The 10097-nt window shown below is 41.7% G+C and overlaps 1 pseudogene; it reads right to left on the reverse strand.

Annotated features, from left to right (window-relative positions):
* Positions 1-7960: 7960 nt before the first annotated feature.
* LOC127221226 (60S ribosomal protein L12-like) lies at positions 7961-8475 on the reverse strand (annotated as a pseudogene).
* Between the last annotated feature and the right edge of the window lie 1622 nt (positions 8476-10097).

Below are 10097 nucleotides of genomic sequence, written 5' to 3' on the forward strand. Positions count from 1 at the left end.
GTATGTGTATTTTCTTCTCTTCTACATAATCATTTGTGAAAAGTGTTCTCACGTTTTTACAGGAGTGGTACTAATTAGGATTTATTTTTACAATACAATCTGGAGACCCTTTGTTACCCAAATAAAAATGACAAGTTTCCGTGCCTGTATCAGGTGTGTGCATATGACAACCAGAACTCTAAGGATCTCAGTAATGTGTGCTGTCCGGCTCCCTGAAGTGCCCTGTTCTCTGCAGTCTTCCCTGCTCACACAGTGTGCATTAGTTTCTAGAAGGCAGTGTGCTTGTTATCCTGTGGGAAGCTGGCCCAACTGTGTAATGACACCAGAGTTGTATTACAACATATACCTTCTTGCATCTGTGTCAGGGACCCTAATTCCTGTATTAAGCCCACAACATGGGTAATGATCTAACTCAAATCAAAATTTTTTTCTGAAGGGTTTTTCCATGTGTCAGATTTTGTAGAGTTGATATCTCACTGTTTTGCTTTCATCTCCTTTCTGTTTAATTCCTGAACATGGTTGAATACTCCATACCAGTCAGAGGCATCTACACAAAGTATCTGCATCGGTCTGGGTTATCTACAGTACCCTGGAGTATCTACAGCATTCTAGGGTGTCTGTAGAGGTCTGGGTTATTTATACTATATGAGGTGTCTACAGCAGTCTGGGGTGTCTGTAGAGGTCTGAGATATCTACAGTATCTGAAGTGTCTATGGTGGTCTGGGATGTCTACAGTGACTCAGGTGTCTACAGCAGTCTGGGGTGTCTGTAGAGGTCTGAGATATCTACAGTATCTGAAGTGTCTATGGTGGTCTGGGATGTCTACAGTGACTCAGGTGTCTACGGCGGTCTGGAGTATAAATGGTCTCAGGTTTCTACTACAAATTCTCTTTTTCCCTTGTTCTTAAATTAGCACAACTGTTTATTCTCACATCTTAATGTAACATAACTTTTTCATGAGAATAGCTTTTCTAAGCACAGGCATCCCTCTAGCTGAGAGAGCCTGGTTTCAGCAGTGGGGTAGTTGAAGTTAAGCCCCTTTTCCACAGGCTGCTGGTGATGTAGTATGCTGTTGGTTACTTTTATAAAACATGTCTGTCCCTGGCTAAAAACACCTGTTCTTGGTATTTAAAGGACCAAAGTGGTAGTTTTCTCTCTCAATAGTTTTCTGGGCAGTAGTGGCCCATGCCTTAGTCCAAGCACATGGAAGGCAGAGTCAGGTGAATTTCTGTGAGTTCAGGGCCAGCTTGGTCGGCAGAGCAAGTTCCAGGACAGGCTCCAAAGTTGCAGAGGAACCCTTTCTCAAAAAAAAAAAAAGACTACAGTTCCCAGTAACCACTGGTGAGCACACAGTAGATTGACACTGATTAGTAAATAAAGCACCTTAGAAACGTGCTAACCTCTACTAAAGCTTTTTAAAATCAATCCCTTTTTTTTTTTTTTTTTTTTTTTTTTTTTAAGGTTAAACCTGAAAGGGTTTCAATTATGTATGTCTTTAAAATGAGAGTTGACAGTATAAAACACAGTTTGGCTCTATTCTTCCCATGGGATTTTTGCCTGTAAAATGTCTAACACTCTTGTCTCTCCCCCACCCTCGCCCCAACTAAGATCTCACATTGACCTGGCCTTCCCCCTGTAGCGCCACTCCTGGTTCTCTAGCATTTTGAAAGAAACACTGAGCTAAGATACAGGACAAAAATAAGATTTGACATTAGCTATCAGATGCCAAGCCTCAGAACATGAGTTACAAGGCAAATTTGAGGCTAGCCTGGGCTACAGAGTGGAGCTACCTCAAACCAAAATAAATAAAAGTACAAAAGCCAAGTCCAGAAAACCCTGGGTGCCTTTATTTCAGATTCAAAGGAACCTACATCACTGAGTGGGGACAGCCTTCTTCAAGGAAGAGCAAGAAAGCCCCTTCCCGTGTAGCAGCATTTATTTTCAAGGCATGTGCCACATACCCCAGTCAGGATTAAGCAATGGACACAGGACGGAAAACTAATGTGGACTAGGAAGTGACTTATATTTCCAGAAATCTGCTCCTTCAGTGTGTACACTACACGCAGATACAGTTCTTTGCCTGTCACGGAGGCCTAGAGTTGTCAACCATCTTTTAAAGATTTTCAGTTATTCCATGTCTTCAGACAATACTGAAAAAGCAACTTGTAGAGAGCCATGTTAATTTCTCCTAAGACATTACCTAAAAACAGATTTTAAGATTTGGAAACACGTTGCCAAATTCTCACTTTTCAGGAAATATTTAGCATCCACAAAAGACACAATAATAGTCCAGTTTTAGCCCGTAGTGCTTAGTATCATAAAATGTAACATCCTCAAATGGTGTTAAAACTCTAAAACCTTCAGAATTCCAAAAATTAAACCTTTCCAAATCTTAGCAATCTTGAGACTTTTGAACCAGATGCCAGTGCATGTCATTAAGGTGCATATTACCTAGACAGTGCATTGTGGTACTGAGTTTGGACCACTGTGCCTACTCATAAAAGTCCCCGCTTACAACCAAGATGTGGGTGGATACACTTAGAAAAACCCTGAAACCTAAAAGATAACAAGAAGGGCCTTAGGAAAAAAGGAAACTTTCCATCATGTTTACACAAATGAAGACTAAGTGTCTAGAGTGATGGGCAGGCACCATGCTCAGCATAGAGCTTTGTTTTGTTACTTGCTGGGTAGGGCTGGCTGGCTTGCCCACAGGGCTTAGAGATTTTTAAGAGCTATTCATTTTGATCAACTCATGAAAGTATCAAGAGTACTAGTCTGTTTATGTCTCACACCAAGACGGAGTGATGGGTGGGAAATCAGGAGTTTTACATTGTGTTACATAATTGACAGTGTCAGGAGCTTTTCTTTTCCTTATGCTGGTCTCACTGAGTGGAAGGAAGTAGGTGACCAGGAACACAGCAGAGGATGGAATTAGAAGATCCACAAGTTAACGCTTGAGAATCAGTCCATGTGCAGGACACTCAAGATGTGTGACACGCTTAAGTGCCAGAGGTTGTTAATTCATCTGAAATACAAGTGGTATAATCCGATTCACACCAAGCCTCTGTTTCGCTCTTTGTCACAGTGACACAGTGACCTTAGGCTGTACAAGAGATAAGTTTGAGTAAATATTCCAGCGTGCACTTCAAAAATGTTTCTCAGTAAATAGTGCTAAGAAGTTTAGTCCTTTGGTTTGAAGATGAGTATTTTCTTTTTTAGGATTACTTCTAGCTCTGACATGTTATTAGAGATATTGGCCTCTATAGCCAATTGTTGAATATTCTATCCTGCCTAGATTCATGTTGCAAACATATGTTTCTTAGGAGTTACTCCCGTGTGAGGTTAAGTATTTCCAAGCAGAGAATACAAGGAAAGAGGTAGGAGAACATGTGTTCTGCCAAGCTCCTAGTGTGGTTACCTACATGGTCATCTTAGGAGCTGTGATAGCCAAAAACAAACAAACAAAACAAAACAAACAGGAATTTGTTATTCAGACTAATAGTTGTATGATCAAAATAACAGTTAATATCCAAAATCAACATCATTTTTTAAGATTCCCAAGGTGGAACTTGCAGATTAGCAACTTGTTTTCAAACTGTGATGGGTGTCATTGACCATCTGCAGGGTGCACATATGTACATAGCCCAATTTTTTGTTTGTCAACTTGATACAAACTAGACTCATTTGGTCAGAGGGACTCTGAATTGATAAAATGTCTCCATAACCCTCACCCTGTAGGCAAGTCTGTGAAGTATTATCTTGATTGGAGATGCCATCCCCAGGCTTGGTGGTCCTGGGTGCTCTAAGAAAGCAGACTCAGGCTGGAAAGATGGCCCAGTAGTTAAAAGCACTGACTGTGCTTCCCAAGTATCCAGCTTCATTACCAACAACCACATGGCAGCTCACAACTGTAACTCCAGTTCCAGGGGATTAAACACCCTCATAGAGCTATACATGCAGATAAAGCACAAATGCACAGAAAACAAAAGTAAGTCAAAAAAAAAAAATCTGAATTTCTCTGTCCGAGGTCATCCTGGTCTGCAGAGTAAGTTCCAGGACAGGCAGGGTTATCTCAAATAAATAAATAAATAATGAAGGAAAAGGGGGAAGGAAAGAAAGAAAGCAGGCTGAGTAAACACTCCTCCATGGCCTGTGTGTCAGCTCCTGCCTCCAGGTTCCTGCCTGGCTTGAGTTCCTACTCTGACTTCCCAAAGTATTGAAGTGTTACGTGGACGTCCAAAGTAAAATAAATCCTTCCCATTTCAAATTGCTTGAGTCTTGGTATAGATCACAACAATAGAAACCTAAACTAAGACAATGTATACACCTGATATTTGGAGCTGTTTTTGTACTTAATAGTTCTGGCCTCCCAACTCTTTATTTTTTAGAGCAACAAATGGAAGTTTATAAGTTTTTCTGGAAGCCTATTTAAAGTGTTGTGTCCTGACTGGGATTCTGAAGACAGTTATTTCGTAGGCAAGTGTAGATAATCTACTGTGCCTGACCAAGTGTAGATAATCTACTGTGCATGGTTGGCTACCAAAGGGTTGGCCCTTAAACATTGCCATTCCCTTTCCGTGGCCATTCCCTTTCTTAACTATGTAGCCTTCATCCCACAAGCAGTTAGAAAAGGAAGCCACCCAAGTTCTGTAGCACAGAATGGAACACGCTTTCTCTGTACCCTGCATTGTTGTTCTCACAGGCGTTCCCTGAGTGCTACTGTGTGCCAGGGACTGCCCCGAGGCTCAAGAATGCCAATAGAACAAATTATCCTTTTGCCCAGAGAGCACAGTTCTATGGAAAGCGGCAAAGAAGTTAATCTCAGATAGGGAAAAAATTGACCAAACAAAAGTTGATTTCACATTTGATTAAAGAAAAGGCTGGATATGCAGGTTTGGGGGTAAGTACCTGAGTTGAGAGGAACAGGCCGGATTATGTGTGATTTATTATTAAAGTAATGAAGTTTTCTCTCTTTTTTTTTTTTCTTAATGTGATGGGAACATTTAGAAATGTAAAAGCATTTGAGTATTATGGGAAGTGTGAATGGAGCAAGACAAAGAGACCAGTAGAGACATTGTAGGAGCTAAAATTTGGATTGCACAGAATCAAGATTGGGTCAGCAGGATTTGCCAAATTGGTATTGTGGGTTATGGAAGCAGGATATTAGGCTTCTCACTGTGTGACTAGTAGATGGCATTCAATGAAATGAGAATTGAATTCTCATTTCAATAGGGTTAGATATATTTTGCAAAAGGGGAGAAGCCATCAAAAAACAGTGGATTAAAAATTAACAAAGAGCTGGATGGTGGTAGCCCATGCCTTTAGTCCCAGCTCTCAGGAGGCAGAGACAGGCAGATCTCTGTGAATTTGAGGACAGTCTGGTCTACAGAATATGTTCTAGGACAGCTAGGGCTACACAGAAGAACCCTGTCCCCAAAAACCAACTAATCAATCAATCAATCACTGTTATTTTGAATAACCAATTAACAACAGAGCTATATGTGAGTTGTCCTGAAATACCTGTTTTTCTGTCTGAAAGTGCCTGCTTGCATGCTATTTCCACTGCAATACTGGCCAAAAACAAAGGATGGGTGAGGGATTTACTAGGGAAACCTATGTGTTTGTGTGTGGGAAGGTGCGTAGGACAGGAACATTTCTCACTCATGGGTGACACACATGCTCTTCACGGTCCTGTTTTCTTCCCAGTTTGAAGGAAGTCCTTTCATATTCTAGACATTAACTTCTCTTCTTGCAAATATTTTCTGAAGCATTGTCACTTATATACCCAGAATTAAATGAAAAACTTTTTCTTCCGATGTTAAATCATCCCTTTTTTTCCTTGGCATTGTTCTCTTTGCTGAGGAGTGCTTTAGCTATCTGCAGTCTTCTGTACTTCTATATGAACTTTAAGTTTTTGTTTTTTGTTTTTTTGTTTTTGTTTTTCTCCTGTTGCTTTGGTAAATGGTGTTGTGATTAACACAATGGCTTTGCATCTTGTTGAGTACAAAGCCAAAATAAGCACAGCCAAGTCATGAAAGAATGGCAAAAGATTGCTCTCCTGCATCAAGCAATGTGGGCATGCTGGTTGTTTCCAAAACAAGGCTATCCTCAAGCAAGGGAAGGCTGAAGAATGTATCCAGGAAAACCATGCATATTCATATAGGGAGGTACTTTGGGGTGGGGACATTCCAGCACATGCCCAGTTTGCTTCATAACCCCTCTACCAACTCCTAGGGTGTCTCTGTATAGCCTTGGCTATCCTGGCACTCACTCTAAACCAGGCTGGCCTCAAACTCACAGAGATCTGCCTGCCTCTGCCTCTCCAATGCAAGGATTAAAGGTGTGCACCACCATGACTGGCTTCCACTCCTTTTTTAAGAAAGGTTTTCTTTAAGCTTCATTGTTCATTCTTATCATAATTTAGATTTCATATACCAAATGGCTTGGGGGTTATAGGAATGCTGTTTTGTTATGGGCATTTGAGGCAGGGTTTACTGTATATCCATGTGTGTTAAGTATATGTGCACCTGTGTGGAAACACATACCTGCACATATATGTGGAGGTCAGAAAATTCTACCAGTGCCCTCCTCTCCTGCTCTGTCTATTCTTATGAGGCAAGGTCTCCCCCTGAACTTAGAGCTGACTTTTTCTCCAGTAGGCTGGAAAAACCAGCAAGGTCCAGTGGAACTGAAGATTACTGACATTCATGAGGAAACCTAGCTTTGTTGCATGGGTGCTTACACAACTGAGGACCAACTGTCCTAACTGGTAAGCCACCTCTCCAGCCCTTTGTTTGGCTTCTCTGCCATAATACCTCATCTTGAGTAAATGAGCAGGGTGAAAAGCAAGGGTTTGAAAATGTGTGTGTATGCACTTCAGAGACTGGGGATCGGTAGACAATACAGCCCTCGGTATTCTGACTTGGGATAACGTAAGCTACAATTGGCAGGAGCAACAAAGATCCAAGTCAGTTGCTAAGGTTCAGACATGATTTGTCCCCAAAATGTTTGTGTGTCAAAGCTTGTGGCCGGTACTACAAAACTGAGACAGTAGAACATTTGAAAGGTGTGGCTCCATAAAATATCCCTAGGAAGAGATTAATGCTGGTCACTCAAAATGGGTTGGTCCCCATGGGAATTGGGAATGGATTGATGCATAAGATGGGTGACTCTGAGTCTCTCTGGCTACCAGTCTTTTGGTATGATTTCTTCCTCTCACATTTGCTTTCAGCATCACCCACCAAATTCCAACACAGCCACAGGGATCACGCTCTTGGGTGGGCCACCAGAAAACTGTGCTAAATAAACTCCTTGGGTAATTAAGTACCTAGTCTCAAAAACTATCTCCTAGCAGCAGTAACTGAGCTAATACGGAAGTACCAATCACCAGATCTCTCCAGCTGCCACCTCCATCTCCCCGTGCCTGCTCTCCCCACCCCCCATCCCACCTCCCTCTCTTCTGGACTGAAGTATCTCTGTTTATTCAGTAAATGCTGAGACAATTCCTTTTAGAAAATATTTACTTGAGGGCTGGAGAGATGGCTCACTGACTGCTCTTCCAGAGGACTGCCAGGGTTCAAATCCCAGCACCCACATGGCAGTTCACAACTGCCTATAACTCCAAGCTCTGACATCCTCACACAGACATACATGCAGACAAAATACCAAAGCACATAAAATAATAAAAGTAAATAATTATTTTAAGGTATTCACAGTGTAGAGATCAGGTCTCACTTTGCATCTTGTTGAGGCAAGGTCTTTCTTGTTACGTATGCTTCTGCTACACTGAGTACTCCAGACAGTTGGCACTTTAAACATCTGTGTAAGCTTCCTCCTCCTGCATCCACCTTGCTGTTAAGGCACTGGGGTTACAGAATCCCAACACCCACTGCAGCATTTTATTTATTTATTTATTATGGTCAGATGATCTTTTATTGAAGTATTTTTCTCTTATTACTTTTTAATTCCCTGGGCCTTCTATCACCACACTCCTGATATCATCTATGATGCCTTGAGGGTGGTGGCCATCCACACTGGAACCCTCAGACTCTTCAATACCCAGGATCTCCTTAATATTCCAGAAAGTTCTCTGGGTAAAGAGAGTTACCATACCCATCAAGCAATGTTGCCATTCTCATCAAAAGTGATATTTCCATTGTGTTTAATGATTCCCTTCTTTTTTTTTTTTTTTTTTTTTTTTTTTTTGTCTTCATGGCTCCTTGATGGCTTCAGTAATCTGAGCAGAGGCAAAGAGTACCACTTCAGTCTGGGCTGGTCTGGTCTGAATGATCAGGTTCTCTGTAATCCTCAGACCTTTCCAATCACCAGTGGTCTTGGCGGTGTCATCACCAGCTGTTTTTGGAGACAGAACCAGGGACCTATCTTGGGGGCCAAGGCAGATGTGCTACCATCTTCACCTCCCATACACCTCAGGTACACAACTTGGATGTTATTGGGGTCGAACTTGGGCAGCATGATAGAGGTGACTAGTGACAAATGGACCCAGATTTGGTGCAACCAAAAAAATTGCACCATAGTGTCTAGAAACCCAAAAGTAGCATCCAGTTTTTCTTATAGGATCCAAGGATCAAACTCAGGTCATCAAGCTTGCACAGCCAGCACCATTACTTGCAGAGCCATATCCTTGGCCTGTGCAGGTAATTGTAATGGGAACTCCTTTTCTTACCATCGGTAACTGACATGATAGTATATTCTTTGGAGGGGGCTGGCTGTTCAAGACAGGGTTTCTCTGTGTAACAGTCCTGGCTGTCCTAGGACTCACTTTCTAGACCAGGCTGGCCTTGAATTCACAGAGATCTGCCTGCCTCTGCCTCCCCAATGCTGGGATTAAAGGCATGCGCCACCAACACAGCCCAGCTGATATTACATATGCACATTTACTTTATATTTGGCAGACAAGTCTTGAGGGCTTCTTTCTAAATTATTATTCCCAGAATGTTGAGACAGTCATGGATAGCCCAGCCTAGCCCCTAATTCACAATCCTCCTGCCTCTAGGTTCTAAGTGCTGGAATAATAGGTACACACCACCACACTGTTTTTGAAAATAAAATTTTCTCTGCACACATGAAGTCAGAAAAGTATTCTGCAAATAACATGGTCATTAATTAAACACTTACCTCTGGAGTTCCCTGGGATATTGTACAAGCTGGTTTTGTGTCAACTTGACACAAGCAGGAGGTATCAGAGAAGAAGGATCTTCAGTTGAAAAAATGCTCCATGAGATCCAGGTGTTAGTATTCAGGTATCTGCAGTGGCCTGTCCTTGGGGTTCTGGCAGGATACGCCCTCAGCTGCAATCAATAAGAGCACCACCTGTGCACATTCACTATGTTCCCTTTTAAAAGGCCCCTGCCCACCCCCATCCTTCTCTTTCTCTTCTCCTGCCACTCCTGTCTCCTGAGGCAGGTCTCCCCATTCCCTTCCCCCTTTTTATGATCTCTTTCCCCAATTAAAAACAAACAAAAACTCTTCTGCTTGAACCTTGTCTCATAGCTTTCTCTCAAATGCCACTTTCTTTCTTTTTTCTTTTTTTTTTTTTTTTTTGCTCTTAAATTTAGAAATTTATTCTGTTTAATCCACAAGCTTTATATAGCTTTAGTTAAAAAATAAAATAAAACAGTGAAACCAAGACACTATGTCCAAATCCAGGCCCTCCCAGCCTGCCAATACAAGAGCTCTTCAGTTGTGTGTACCAATTGGAAGAGTAAGAAAAAAAAATATGGATGGGAATCACACAGTTTCGTAGAACAAATTTATGTAACTGAAGAATCCTTGCAGGGTCTAGCAAATTGCCTTTACAAAAGAAAAAAAGAGGGAGAGATAGAAAAACAAAACAAATTAACCCAAGGAGGACAAAATCCCAGAGTTCTAAATCAACTTAGGAGAATGCCACTTTTCTTAAATTACAACACCAGATGTAAGGGATTTTCTTGATTAGTGATCAGTGGGAGAGGGCCCAGTCCATTTCCAGTAGTGCCTTCCCTACTTCCCTTTCCTGGGTTCTATAAGAAATCAAGTTGAGCAAGTCAGGATCGGGGATGGGATGTAAGGGAGCAAGTCAGTAAGCAGCATTGCTC

The sequence above is a fragment of the Phodopus roborovskii genome, unplaced genomic scaffold, assembly GCF_943737965.1.
Source record: "Phodopus roborovskii unplaced genomic scaffold, PHOROB, whole genome shotgun sequence".
NCBI lineage: Eukaryota > Metazoa > Chordata > Mammalia > Rodentia > Cricetidae > Phodopus > Phodopus roborovskii.